The 13,442-nt window shown below is 43.6% G+C and overlaps 1 protein-coding gene across 2 annotated transcripts in view; it reads left to right on the top strand.

Moving 5' to 3' along the window:
- Nucleotides 1-3,391: 3,391 nt before the first annotated feature.
- CLCN4 (chloride voltage-gated channel 4) overlaps nucleotides 3,392-13,442 on the top strand; it is a 47,745-nt gene continuing 37,694 nt past the window's right edge. For both annotated transcript variants that reach the window (XM_071812978.1, XM_065856337.2), the window contains exon 1: nucleotides 3,392-3,497. The gene's annotated coding sequence lies outside the window, so the exon portion shown is untranslated. The remainder of the gene's footprint in view (nucleotides 3,498-13,442) is intronic.

Raw genomic sequence — 13,442 nt, 5'->3', positions numbered from 1 at the left:
CATTTGGAAAACTGACTGTGGCTGTCTCGCTGCCATCAGGATCAACAACAAAAGCTATAATGGGTAGGCTGGTATGGATTTTCTGTTATAAGAATGAAGTCTTATATGTATTTCTTGCCACAGTTCTTGTAAGCATTTTGAAAGACTTAAAGGTAAGTGCTGTATAAAAAAGCAAATTTTGTTTTAGGAATTAGGTGAACTATGGTGTGTTTTTGTTGTATTTTGTTCGTTTGTTTGGGGTTTTTTGTGTTTTTTTGTTTGTTTGTTTGTTTGGGGTTCGTTTTTCAGTGGATGTAAAACTGAAGTTTGAATTATATTTTTTAGGGAAGAAGGTACTTTGCAACTTGCTTTGAATGCATTCTCCTTTTAAACTACAGAGTCATACATCTCTGAGGGGAGGAAATTGTGTTCATAGGGAGACTTGAGAAATTGCAGGCTAGTAAAAACAAGACCAATCTTTTCCAAAACATCACATGAAGAGTATCTTCTTTTTCCTGAGACCACACAATTGACTGATTATCATTGGAAGAAAATACCATAAAGTTGATTTGGTTTTGGAATCTGTAAATATCAATTAAGTGATTTGCTTGTGCCTTGGAAAATCTCAGTATTCCTGGAGTTAAAAGCTTCTTAGGAGCTGTTTCTGTTTTCTTACGATTTCTAATAGTCTGTTAAATTCGAACATGCATTATCTAAATTACAGAATCACTTTTTCTGTAGTGTGTTTACAGTTAGATCATCCAATTAAACATACACATTCAGGAGGAGACTCAGTGAGCTTATCTGTGGCAATAGAGACAAGAAGACTAAGAAGTGAATTTTGGAAAATCTGGCCGGGAAAAAATGAGAGATGGAGACCTTTGCACTCATTTGGTTAGTGCAAAAAATTACTGTTCCATGTTCAGGACATTGTGTCTGTGTCACAGTGTGTGCCTTGTGGCACAGAAGCTGTCAGGTATAGATGTTTGTGTCTGAGCAACTGAATGCCGTTTGCTGTTTTGCGTATTTCCCTCTTATAAACTGATTATGGAAAATTGCAGATACATTATCAAGAAAATAATGAAGTGCTCAGTGTTTGTTTAACTTCCTCCAGAGAATTCAGTTTGCCTATTAATACTGATTTTAATGGTTACGCAGAGCAGATGCCAGCAGGAAGGCAGGACTTCTATCACTTCTCCACACCTCACTGACATGGTTGGAATAGGCCTGGGCCTGTTGCTGATCTATAAGTGGTAGGGAAGGGTGACCTGCAGTGCTGTGTGTGAAGGGCAGAACCAATCTCTTCTCTAAAGGTGTGTTCCATGCTCCAGAAAGATGTGGGAGCTTCAGGTGAAGCGAGCAAAGTGTTCAAGTTTCAGAGTAAAATCCAAAATGTGGCTTCTGTGTGGGGAGACCATGTGAGAAATAAGGAGTACAGGGATTTTCTTCAGCTTGTAGACAAGTCTTGGAGGACCCAGGCAGCCATTCTGAAAGAAGGTTTTGTACACCCTGTGCTAACTAACTGTCTTGGCTGGACCGGGCTGCCCGCTTCGCACATCCCTAAACATTTCTCCAGATATATGAGGACAAAAAAAGTCTGCCAGAGTTGTGCACCTTGGTCTTTATCATAAATTGGTAGAGTTGTTTTGGATGGTAGAGACCCTCAGGATCATCGAGTCCAACCATAACCAAACTTTGGCACTAAACCATGTCCCCAGGAACCTTGTCTAAATGCCTTTTAAACACCTCCAGGGATGGTAACTCCACCACTTCCCTGGGCAGCCTGTTCCAATGCCTGACAACCCTTTCTGTGAATAAATGTTTCCTAGTATCCAATCTGAACCTTCCCTGGTGCAAATTCAGGCCATTTCCTCTTGTCCTATCACTTGCTACCTGGAAGAAGAGACCAGAGACCAACCCCCTCCATGCTACAACCTCCTTTCGGGTAGTTGTAGAGAGCGATCAGGTCTCCCCTCAGCCTCCTTTTCTCCAGGCTGAACAGCCCCCGTTCCCTCAGCTGCTCCTCATCAGACTTGTGCTCCAGGCCCCTCACCAGCTTCGTTGCCCTTCTCTGAACTCTCTCCAGCAACTGAGTGTCTTTCCTGTAGTGAGGGGCCCAAAACTGAACACAGGATTCAAGGTGCAGCCTCACCAGTGCCGAGTACAGGGGGACAATCACTTCTCTAGTCCTGCTGGCCACACTAGTCCTGATACACACTATCCTGATACACACACATGCCTTCAGCCACCCCTGAATGTTTTCATGTATGCCTGTGCAAGATCTCCCTCTACCTGGCTGTTGCATCTCCTTGGTAATACAGAGCACATCCCTGAGTACCCTGAGGGGTGAAGTCAATCTGCACAATATTCAAATATGGGAAAATGAGCAGTAAGGTGAATGTCCTGAAATAAAACACTGTGCATGTGGTCAAGCACGTACACGATCTTCACAAAGAACAGCTACAGCCTCTGCCTTGCAGAACATGATCCCAGTGTCTTGTACAAAGTTTGTACAACCAGAACTTTGGAAATTATGATTTTGTTGTAGAATTTGAATATGTTGTAGAGTATGATAAAATTATATATACATATAAAAACCTCAAACAACAACAAAAAACCAAACAAACCAAACCTGCAAAATTCCCCCAAAATGTGGTTCTGAGATGTAATACTCAGTTAACCAAAATATGAAAGTTTGGATTTTTTTTTTTTCTAATAAGATGTTTTAGGATGTTCTAGCTATAAAATATTTCATGGGCAAACTTATGAAGAAGTTTTGAGAAAGGGACCTGGCCGGCACACAGGAGAGAATCTCTCAGGCAGTGGCAGTTTCACAGAAGAAAAGGCAGAAGGCTGCAAGTGAAGTAAGGGATGGATGGGTGGTGGGGAGAATAAAGAAGGGAAGGTAGCAGGGTGGAACCCTTGAGGTGGGTTTGCAAAGCTTGAATGTGACGCAGAACAGGGAGGGAAGTCAGTCTGGGTAAGCTTGAAAAGGAGCACGGGGAGAAGGGAAAATGCAAGGGATGGTGAAATTGTGGTTTGTCTCATTTCCAAGCTGCTGTGATTACACATTCATGGCGACGAAAGAAAATACGACACCTGGGTGTTGCTGCAGAGTCAACAGGGATATTTTTTGGTTTGCACACAGCATACTTACTGCGCTTTTTCCATGTGCAAGATGGGATTGTTGCTGCTGTTGCAAAAAAATCCACAAACCCTTTTAATAATAATTAGCTCAGGTTGGTGGGGGTGTGGGTGGGAGGAGGGGGGAAAGCAGCTCGTGTTCTAATGGTGACCTAATAGGCAGGGCAGAGTAAAGAAGCTTGCGGTTTAATCCTGCGGGATTACAGACGGGTCCAGCTCCCTCTGCCTCCTATCAGATATGCTATAGAGGGAGGATGCAGTCACATGGTTGTTACTGCTTCCTCCCCATGACATCACTGCTTTTGCAGCCATACCACCCAAGAAAGGATGCTATTAAAATCTTTGGGACTGGGCTAAATGATGTTGCACTGCAGGTAAGCAACACAATTCCTCGAAAAATCGATTTGCCAGTTGCTGTCGTGCTGCTGTCCTGGAGCTCCAGCTCCGATGGGCAGAGTTGCTGCTGGAAAACGAAGCAGCAGCGTTTCTCTGTGAGCAGCAGGTTCGCAGGTGCAGGGGCTGCCCGCTGGCCCTGAGCTGGAATTCCAGCTGACATCGCCAGCAGAAATGCTGCCAGACGCAGCTTTGAAGCTGAAGAAGGCCCTTTGTCCCCGTGTTTTGCTATGTGGCTCCTTCGGGTGTCCGCTGAATTCTGTATTTATATAAGCAGCCATCATCACCCAGTCACGCGGAGGGAGAGCAGCAATACTGTTTTGCTTGCATTCCCTGCTTGGGTTTTTTGTGTGTGTGTTTGTTTTTTTCTGGATGCCTGAAGGAAGTTACTGTTGTACAGATGGATGTGTTTAAGCTTATAAAGGAATGAGGATTATCTTGCCTAGGGGGTTAGTAAGTGTATTTGGGGAAAGAAGCTTTTCCTTCACTGTTAATTTTTGCTGACGTGGTTTGAAACTACCTAGTCCAGCAGGTTCCCTGCAGAATTTGCTGGAGCGTAAGGTAGGTTTTGCTTGTTGTCCAACACAAGTGTGAAAAATTGTTTTCCAAAATGGACATACGAGATGGCAAGCAGATTTTTATTTCTTACACAAAATGCCAGTCACCAAAAGGCTGTGAAGGATCCATACTAAACTGCTTTTTTCGACTGTTGGTGTTTACATAAGCAAAGTCCAGAGACTGTTTTCTTTTCTTGCTGTGGTTGTTTGATTATGCACTCTTTACAAATATATGAAGATGTATATTTGTGGAGAAAATATGGTGACTCTTCTTTGGTGTGTTGTTTTTTTCTGGATTGCTTTTAAAATATATTTTAGATTTATATCGTATTACTTTTTATTATTTTAATGGAAATGCTAGAATGCAAGAAACTACACTTATTTTTGAGCTCATACTAGTCAGAAAATTAATATTATACTTTCCGGCTTCCTTTCTTAAGAATTCTGATAAATAATTCGGTGGCTTTTGCCAAAGAACGGAGGATGACTCAGCCGCAGATTCATCAGGCAGAGAGTCAGGTGACTTTTCACTCCTAGTCTGCAGGAAGTTTTCTTATTCCTAAAAAATCCTGTTCTTTGTTCAAATATTTTTTTCCCACTATTGGAAAAAACTGAAAATTTGGCAGGATTAGGGTCTGTGTACTCACCCATTCACGTGTGGGCGACATTGTGGATCTCCTGTGCTGAAGTAGGTTGTATGTTCTAGTGAAAGATTCTGGTTTCCAGGGGTGAGGTATGCAGTGATGTCAGGATCAGAAAATAAAGGAGGGGAAAGCATATAGTGAATCATTGAAATGAAGTAAGGAAGGTCAACTGTTCTTCAAAACTGAAAAGAAAAAACTCAATTTTATTTTTCTCCAACAGAACCTTATCAATTTTTGTCTGTTTGGTTGGTTTTTCATTTTGTTTTGTTTTGTTTTTCCTCCCCAAGACTGAGCCTCAAAAGCAATAGAAACCTGTCGCCGTGTGGGGTAGCAGGGGTTGCATCCTGATGGTGCGTGTGCTGGGTTTGTTCTCCTGACCCCCTCAGAAGTCAAGGCTGGATCAAATCTCTTCAGCACCAGGTGCAAGTCAAGTCATGCTCTTGCTCACCAGATGCACTGAGGCTTGGGTCTTTGCCCACGCAGGTGCACAGCAGGGCTGCCACACACAGGTTTTACAATGCAATGCGTTTTTCCCCCCAACCCCAGATCGTATTTGAATGCCCTATGGAAATACACATCAGGCAGTGATTCCCCTGGTATCCCCATTTGAATCAGGCATCTTTTGTGCAAAAGAAGACAAGGTGCCAACCTAAATGTATGCTGGGGCAGCTCAGAAATGAAGGAAGTCCTTTAACAGTTATTTAGTACAAAAGGGTGACCCTGGGACCATCCCCAGCTGGAGGCCTCTTGGCTCTGCAGCACCAGGGCACTGTGCCCTGGCTCCAAGATGTGGCTGCATGGGGCCTCAGCTCCTGCAGCTGTCAGGGTCTGCCTTGTGAAGATGCTGCCTTTTCAAACATAGTGGCTTTTAAACGGGGACTGGTGAAGACCATTCAGGGAGACCTTACTGCAGCCTTTTGGTACTTAAAAGTGGCCTATAAGAAAGATGGGGACAGAATTTTTAACAGGGCCTGTTGCAATAGGACAAGGGGTAATGGTTTTAAACTACAGGAGGGGAGAGCAACCTGATCTAGTTGAAGATGTCCCTGCTCATCACAGGGGGGTTGAACTAGATGACCTTTGAAGGTCCCTTTCCTATGGAGGAGGAGAAGGGGATGGTGTTGGAGGGGAATGTTTACCCCAGGATTGGGACTGCCTAGAGTGAAGGGCATCTCTGGAGTGCTGTAACCTCCCTGGTCTGTGAGCTGCTTCACAATGAAGCTGCTGTTTGTTGGGCTGGAGGGGAAAGTGAGCAGGATCATGGCTGCAGCCCAGTGCTTGTGCAGGAGAAAGGGGGAGGCTCCCACCCCCTTGCTTCACCTATGGTTCAGGGCCATCTCACTTCTGACAGTGTCAGCGTTGTGTCACTTGAGCTCTGACCTGCTCTGAGCTCAGCATAGTGCCCACCCTCAAACAGAGATACAGTGCTTGTAGCTACCAGTCCTTTTCCAGTTTGCTTTTGTCATCAGGCTGCAGCTTTTCAGGGTGCCCAAGGTGTGTGTGTGTGTGTGTACTGATTTTTCCATTTAGTAGAGTGGAATCAGATTGTAGAGTAGGAGTCTAATTTTTTTGTGTGTGCACATGCATACGTATACACCAGGTTTTCTCAGATTTCTTCATCCCTAGTCCAGCAGAGCCACAAAAATCACACACAATAGTTAATGCCAAAAGATAAACTCTGGCAGGGTTACAGTAGGCTGCTATTCCTAAACCACTTCTAACACATTGCTGTCAAACATCACCCCAAGGAAGAGGCTTCTCCATCTTGCAGGTGGAAGAGCATCCTCTCAGCGGTAAGAGGTCACTTGTCTGTAACTGTGCAGCCCATCGACATTTAAGGCAGCAGTAAAAACCAGCACCCTGGCAACAGGAGAGTGTCACCCTTCATCTGTGTGGAAATGACTCGCTGCCTCCACTCACGTCATGAGAAGTGACGTGGCAGAACAGATAAACCTGCACTAGAAAAGCCATTTATCAGCTTTATTTCAAGCTGAGGGCTTAAAAAGGTTTTCAGCGAGAGGTGCGCTTAATGCCATTAATCACCCCATTTAAGGGGGGAGCTTTTTAGGAGTAACTATATATCAGAGCATTTCCCTTCTGACAGTGCAACTCTGTTCTCTCTCAATGTATTTGCCTATTTTACAGTCCAAGAACCATTCTCCCCACCCCTGTTTTAATCCCATCATTTTCTGAGTGAGGAGACAAGGAGCAGCACTGGAAACTCAAACCTGGGGCTGGAAAGCTGGGCCTTGTGTGGCATGGAGAAGAAAACTCCGCAGCATCCTCATCCTTTCAGCCTTGGCTGTGAGCTCTGTGGCAGTAAAAACAGCTGCTCCGGGAGGAAAATTACCCCTCTCTTTTTGTGAGGAAGGGGACTAGAGGGAAAAAAAAAATAGAAACTATACATATTGCTACACAGGTAGCCTGATTTCCAGTCTGTCCTGCCTTCTGAAGTTTAGTTTCTTACTAAAGAGTTTCCGAATTTTACCTAATCAAACCTTGTCTCCTTCAAGAAGCAAGGGCATATGGGGTTTATGCAGGCCCTTGGGACTCATCTGCCCAAGCTGATGGGCTGTTAGCAGAGGAGCATCCTTTAACAGAGATGTTTTAACTCAGTTTGAAAAATGTAGATGAATGTTGCAGAGGCCACAATGCTTCACTCCCGCCACTTCCACAGCCCCAACATCTGTGCTAACAACTAGTTTTATTGGAGGGACCTTTAAGACTTGCTGGAAACAGAAGTGAGTTTAGCATTTTTGACTTATGAGAGTGCAAAAATTCCACTTGGAGCTTGCAGGGAAAGAGCTGGGATTTTTTCCCCTTCCATTTCTGACAGAACTCAGCAGCTGAACTAATTTTGCTCAGGCTTTCCAAGAAAATTAAAGCAGAGACCAGGCACATGATATTTCATACCAGAATAAATTGGTTTCTACAGGGAGTGTCATCCTGGGAAGCAGTGGGGTGCAGAATGCTGGGGTGAGGTTTGACTTATATGGGAAAAGAATCATAGAATTGTTTTGGTTGGAAAAGACCTTTAAGATCATCGAGTCCAACCGTAAAGTGTGGTGACCCAGGGCCCACCCAGGAGGAGAAAAAGCAAAGAGGGAGCCAGGCTGTTGCAGAAGGGCTGGCAAACCCTGATGGTGCGTTACCATCTCTTGGGGTGTGCCGGTACATCCCATGCCTCCCCAAACCCCAGGTACCTCCCTTTGCTGTGCTCCCGGCCAGCCTTGTTGTCTCCTCTGCGCTCACCCCATGGGCACATGTGGTGGTTGAGCACAGGCAGCCAAGGGCTGTGGTTCACTCTGGAGGAGCCTTGTTGTGCCTCAGTTTTCCACCATTTATCCCAAATGTTCCCTCTCGCCTTTCCCTTCTCTCCCAGGCCCTTTCTCCTGTGATCTGGTGCCCTGTGTTTCTTGAGCGCAGCTGTGGCTTCGTAGTTTTTTCCGCAGAGGTTACTCAGGGTAAAGCTGCACATCAGGGATGTGACTGTATTTAGCTTGCCCGCACTATCATAGCAGGAACCTCCTTAATATGTGGTGATTGGGCCATACAGTAAAATGCTGCAATATTTCACAGTGATGTTTCTGACACTGCAGCCTGCCTGTGCTTGCGTGGTGAGAAACTGAGGCCTTGCTGTGCTGTTTATTCATATATAGAGGCTGCACAGTTAGTCCTTGAATTGTAAGAAAGGCATTTGCCAATTTTAATATCCTGTCTTCCCTCTGTATTTTCCCGGTTTAACTGTTCTCTGTTTTTTATGTGCCATATTATTTTTCAAAAAAAGGCCTGCAATTGGGTTCAGCATTTTCTTATTTTTCCAGGAGTCTGAATCTTGCTCTGATACGAGGCCATTTTAACATTTTTTAGCACAGCATCGTTAAGACAGAAGTTCAATAAATCAATTGGGCCGTTCAGTCTGAGGCTTCTAAGGTGAATAGTCTTAAATTGACCATGGATATTTTTCAAATTGCAGAAAACTGCACGTTTAACTTGCCAGTGACTCAGTCTGCTTGCTTTTGCTGAAGATGTCTTCCTTGTGAAATCGTCACCCGACGGCATCTTACTTCTTGTTTAGAGGAACGTTTCATAACCGTATACCTGAAGCCTATATCCTGTAGGGTGCAATGTCACATCGCCTTTTCTAGATCATCCTCTTCTACGAGGTGTGGCAGGTGGTGGAACAGGAATTACATCATCCCCCCCTTGGCTCCAGGCTAAATAGACCTCCTTCTCTGACCCCTCCTCAGAAAGTGTATTGCTCCCTGTACTTTTCATTCATCTCTTTCAAGGTGACCCTGTTAATAACTTTTCTTGCTGATGTCCTGCACTTTCAGACCCATTTTCTCTGGCCAGGTGATACTGAAGACCTGTGGTGTAAATGTGCTCACTTCTGGGAACTTTCTCCTTCAGCCTGATCCTCTTCTGGCTCTTTCTGAATGCCAGCTTCTTCAGATTACTCCATGGGCAGCACTGACCTCCTAATTACCTGGATTGGAGGCCTAGGTGGAGAGTGCTCTGCGTCCATCTCTGTGACTAGGTCTAAATCCCCTGGGATGGGGAGTGGATGGATGCGGGCAGAACACCCAGCTCCCAGTGCAAGGAGCCTTTGCTCAGCAGATCATGTTGAGCAGTTAATGGCCATGAGGCTGGAGCACCATGCTTGGCTATTTTGAGTATAAGGTGCTAGGAAGAGCCAGTGTAAGCATTAAGGGTACAGAGAGTGGCAAATCGTCCATCAGTGTGAAGGAATCTTGTGACAGGTGCCGTTACTAAACCAGTAAGACCGCATTGTTCATTATTGGGTACTATGGAAAACAAATCCCAGGGACGTTCACAGGCTGCCTACTCTTTAGTTTGTGTGGTACCTGATGTCATGTCATACCATATGTGCACAGCTAATCTGACCAGCCATTCAGATCAGTGGCATGATCAGCTCTAGTGGACTCATCATTTAAATGATCATGAATCACTTCAAAAGCACTGAGTCTGGAGTAGGATCTCCCTATTTTATCGTTGTATGTATATTGGTACCAGACAAGCCCTGAGATGCACTGTATTCTGCTTTTGTGTGTCACCTAACTCATGCCACATTTGGAAGAGATGGAACAGGTGATGCTTTGAATGCCCTAGAAAAGTCACTCCAAACAAATGTGAATTGGGGAACTGACAACAAGCCTTTAGGTTTCTGCTTTCTTCTCCCAGACTCTGGTCAGGTTCACTTCTTCCTTATTCTGTAGCAGAGGAGTCACTGAAGAGAGGTAGGTTTTGCTGCCTGCACACTGTTATGTTTCTCATAGCAGCGCCCGCCCCCCCGTCTTCAAGGGAAACAACTTAAAGATGAAAGTGTGTAGGTGAGTATTCATCTGCTAGAAACATTTGAAGTGTTAAAGTAATTCAGTAACTGTGATCTGTTGAAAGTAACTTGAAACTTGTTGGAATTGCATTAAAAACATACTGCCTGCCTCAATGCAATGGGTCCAATTAAAACAGAAATCAGGATGAGGAGAACGTAACATGGAACTAGCATGTCTAGTAGCAACAGACCAGAGCCAAGACTTTTCCTTTGATGACTGTTCAGCTAGTTGTTCCCCATCAGTATACTTTTCAGCTTCTTTGAACCATGGGATGTTTTGGTCTGCATTTGCCATCTCAAATACATTTCAGATCTGATCAGTCAGTCAACATAACACCTAGAATGTCAGTTCACCAATAGAGCTCTTCTAGCTGTGGCTTTTACATTTGTACATGCTGTAACAGTGCTATAAAGCTGAGAGGTTGTCAGTATTTGCATTGTAAATGTAATTTATCACTGTTATATAAAACTTAACTTCAAGCTGCAGTGTATCATACAGCTGGGCTGAATCACATGATGAGTTTACTTACTGTGAGACCTGGAGAAAAAAATCACCCTAAATATGACAATAATACTACCTTTTGGTTCTTCAAAAAAATAACAAGAAGTGAGTAAATGTAGCAGAAGAGACCTGCAGGCCACGGGATACCTGCTGTGCTTGTTGGTGTGTCCAAGCCCATCAGGCAGCTCCCTGTGTTCTCATGCTGGCTTCTGCATTGATCTCTTTGCTTTCTTTACACAGGAGGCTTCAGTGATTACTCACTTAAAATTTATCTGTCTTCTTGCAGGCCTGACAGGCTCATTTTTGGAATTATGCTTTTGATCCTTACCCTTTGCTGTTCTCAGGTAACACCTCTAGTGTCTGTAGGGTGTCTTTTCCCTCTGACTCCAGAATATTGTGCACCATGGGTTAGCTGGGAGATCAAGGACTGATCAGGCTGGCCTGGCCCAGGGTTTGTGGAAGAAGTCTAGAGTTACATGGCAGCCAGGAGAGCCTCTATCAAGAGGCACAATCACCAGTCTGGCACTATGATGTTTCTCGAATTTGTACAATCTACAGGACTGTAGTGGTCTGACATGGGTCTAAATCCAGAGAGATCTGCTAATTAGAACCCTCTGAGTTCAAGAAATACATAGTTCAGTCAGATTTATTTGGTTTGGATGTTTTTTTTTTTTTTTTCAGAACCTGTTTACAATTATTAAAGCAGAGTGTTGACAAAAATGTTCAGTTGTAGATATACTAAGCTGGTCAGTAAAAACGAGAACTCACTGTGAAGAGCTGAAGGTGAGTCTCTACTGAATTGCCAGAAACAAAATGGCAGATATAATTCAAAGTCAATAACGGCAAAGGATTCTGGAAAATGACCCGAAGAGGCTATAGAATGATGGACTCCAAACTGGCTGCTACCTCTTGTGGAGGATAGCCTGGAGTCATAGCAGATTGCTCAGTGAAAATGTTTGATGTTCACCCTAGGAAAAGCTGTGTAATGCCAGGAATTATTAGGAAAATAACAAGGGACTAAGCAGGAAATGTTTTCCCTAACGTAAGTTATTTTGCACCAGCATTGGGAAAAGTAGCAGAAGGAACAGCAGAGACATCGAAGACATAGAACAACAAAGGGACAAAAAACAGTTACTCAGCAAGATTCAACACCTTTCAGTGTGTACAAGCTCTGTCAGAACATCCAAAGCTGCTAGATGTGCAGGTGTTACAGATGGCTGTGAGTTGCATTTGTTACCGATTCTGCATATAATGGTATTGCCATGTGTTCTGTTGAATAGGTAGTGTGGGACTCATTCAATGAGATCTGGATGTCTGACATCTCTTCGTAGTCAGGAAAGAGAAATTAACACTTCTGGGAAACAATCTAGCTCATTCTTACATACGTATCTAAAATACATCAGATAAGTTGCATCTGAATAGAGTTTACTTCCTGTCACCAGCTACCAAAGGAGTCTAGATGTTAGTGTCCAGAGTCTAGCTCAGATTCCTCATGCTAGGGGAGTCAACTCGTACCATGACTGCTCATACTTTTGACATCATCAGAGTGGGTTGCTACAGTACACCTGGCTACAATTCACATTTGGATAAGGTTAATTTGCCCTTAACCTATTTATTTTAAATTAAAATATCTATAACTGAGTTGATTGTGTAAGGCTCTCTGAAAGTATCTCGAAGATGGCAAGTTAGCTCATCCTGAAATAAACTTTGGAGATTATTTCCGATGCCCAAGGAAGGTGAGATAAATAAACACAAAAAAAAGAGACTGAAAGTGATACTCAGGGTGCTTAGTGCAAGGACGTAAGATGGGAACTCGGTAGTACTCAGTTCAGAAGTGCTGTAGCCGGGCTTTATTTACTAAAATTGAGGTTTGCATAATCTGATGTCAAATCTCTGCTTTCAAAAGTGTAGTACCTGAAGTGAAGTTGAAGGCTGATAATCAGCCATCTGGCTGCAATTTCCAGGTATTGGTATGCTACCTGGAGTTCAAAGTTTGTTTGTTTTCTCAGTCTTCCATGGCCCTCTGGTCTCTACCACATTTTTCTCTCCCTGGATGTGTTGTGTAGCACATATTTTGGGGGTAGATTCAGGCTGAGATTGTAATTATCCTGCATAGTTGTGGTCTGGCCTGGTAAAATCCATCCCAATACTGTCATGTGCTGGGCATTGATTACATACTTTAAAAGCTACTCTTTGCATTATATGACTAGCATGTTGGTTAATTTTCTGGTACTATTAAGGAAAACTTGCCAATACTTTTAGCACAAGAATTACCAGAAGTTTCTTTATATAGCAGAGGGGGCTGTCTCGTGCTGGCAAGCGGTCTGAACTGCATGTTCTTTACAGGTCCTTTCCACTGCATGTAAAGAAAATAGGTTGAAGTAAATAATCTGCAGAATATCACAGTGTTACAAAATAATGGGATCATCTAATCCTCTTCCCTCATTTCAGCTTCCCATTCCATTCCTTGATCATGGTTTGCAAGCCATCGAACGAAAGGTCTGCTTGCAACTTCTGCTCCCTGGTGTCAGCCATAACCTCCAACCTCCAGACTCTCATTTTCTTTAGCAAATCTAGGAGCGTGCTCTCATCTGTTTGGCCAACTGTTGCTATTTTCCATTTTAACTCCTCTTAACTGCTGCTTTTTAAATAGCCTCAATCCCGTGACTGCTTATTTGTGCTCAGCAGCCCTTGGTTTACTTCTCCTGGATGTAACTCTCTTACTTAATTCTCTTTCAAACATTCCACGGTGCTTGGAGATTACTTCATTTCTGCATTTAAAAGTGCTTCTATAGAACTACAGAATTATAATGGTGATGTAATTCTTGCCTATAAAAATAATGCTTTTCTCAACTGCTTGTGCTGAG

This window comes from Patagioenas fasciata, chromosome 1 (genome assembly GCF_037038585.1).
Source record: "Patagioenas fasciata isolate bPatFas1 chromosome 1, bPatFas1.hap1, whole genome shotgun sequence".
Classification (NCBI taxonomy): Eukaryota; Metazoa; Chordata; class Aves; order Columbiformes; family Columbidae; genus Patagioenas; species Patagioenas fasciata.
The sequence above is the reverse complement of the archived record's forward strand: the minus strand, read 5'-3'. Positions and strand labels throughout refer to the sequence as shown.